Source organism: Egretta garzetta, unplaced genomic scaffold (genome assembly GCF_000687185.1).
Source record: "Egretta garzetta isolate BGI_Z169 unplaced genomic scaffold, ASM68718v1 scaffold692, whole genome shotgun sequence".
In the NCBI taxonomy this organism is placed as follows: domain Eukaryota; kingdom Metazoa; phylum Chordata; class Aves; order Pelecaniformes; family Ardeidae; genus Egretta; species Egretta garzetta.
In genome coordinates, this window is record NW_009258787.1 from 530,647 (window position 1) to 532,109 (window position 1,463).

Sequence of the window (1,463 nt, forward strand, 5' to 3'; positions counted from 1 at the left end):
TCGTGAGGGGGTAACTTCAGCTCCTGGGCACCACAGCCCCCAGTCTCTGGGCCAGCAGTGAGAGACCCAGTTAAACCCCAGTGGTTTCTTTCCCAGCCACTCCGATTCTTCTGTCTCTCCCCCCTTCTCTCTGCATAACCTCCTTACACCCCCCGTGCATCAATTCACTGTCACAGCTGTGCCAGTGCCTCAGGTATCCCAGAATCCTAGAATCCTGGGTCGGCAGGGCCCCCCAGAGCTCACCCAGTGCCACCCCCCTGCCCAAGCAGGCTCACCCAGAGCAGGGGGCACAGGACAGCATCCAGGCGGGGGTTGAAGATCTCCAGAGAAGGAGACTCCACAGCCCCCCTGGGCAGCCTGGGCCAGGGCTCGGGCACCTTCTGAGTACAAAAGTTCTTCCTCATGTTCCATTGGAACCTCTTCTGCTTCAGTTTGTGCCCATGGCCCCTTGTCCTGGTGCTGGGCACCACTGAGAAGAGTCTGGCTGCGTCCTCGTGACCCCCACCCTTGAGATATTTGTAGGTGTTGATGAGATCCCCTTCTCAACCTGCTCTTCTCCGGGCTGAACAAGCCCAGCTCCCTCAGCCTCTCCTTGTAGGGGAGATGCTCCAGCCCCCTCATCGTCCCTTTTCACTGGATCCCCCCCAGTTTCCAGCTTGCCAGCACTGTCCACGGCCATCAGCTTCCCTTGCCTCACCCCTCAGCCTGTACCCCGACCTTTGCAATGTGCCATGTCCATGCATGTCCATGCCCCTCCGAATTCTTGTCTTGGATAAAGTCCGTACCAGTTGTGTGCTGCTGCACGCACATCCTGAGCCTCTGTTCAAAAGAACGATGAAGTGTTGTGAAGGCGAAGAACGGAGAGCAACATCTCCAACTGACCCTGGAACTGCAGCAGTCGAAGCAGCCGGCTATGGCCAGGCTGAGATACCACGGCAAAGGCAGAAACCAGTGCTGGCCATAAAGGCATCAACGCAGTTTTGCCTTCTCTGACGGTGCTACTTGTCTAGAGAGTGAGCAGTGCACCTCTAGAGGGCATGGGTGCGAAGCTGGGTGCCATCACAGCGACGAAGTCTGTCCTGAGCTTCAGCAGTTTGGGTGGTGAGGGGGCTCTGGGTCATCTGGGACAAGACTTTCTGGCAGGCTCCAAGCCAGCTCAGCCCCTGCTTTGGGGGGTGGTGTTGCAAACCACGCGTGCTTCCATTTCTGCTGTGACGCAGCAGCAGCCCGGAGGGCTGTGCCGGAGCGGGGACCCCCTCGCCGAGGCAGCACCGGGTGCGGGCAGGAGAAGCTCCGCGCGTACGGCCCGGCCAGCTGCGCTCAGGGCTACCCCACCCCAACTGCTCACTGAAAAGTAACAGCATCGGCTGGGGGGAACACACGCGGGCTTCGCTCAACCCGAACCCCCAATTTTTGGCCAACAAGCAGTGTACGACAACACTGGTGACCAGCCTTCCACGCCA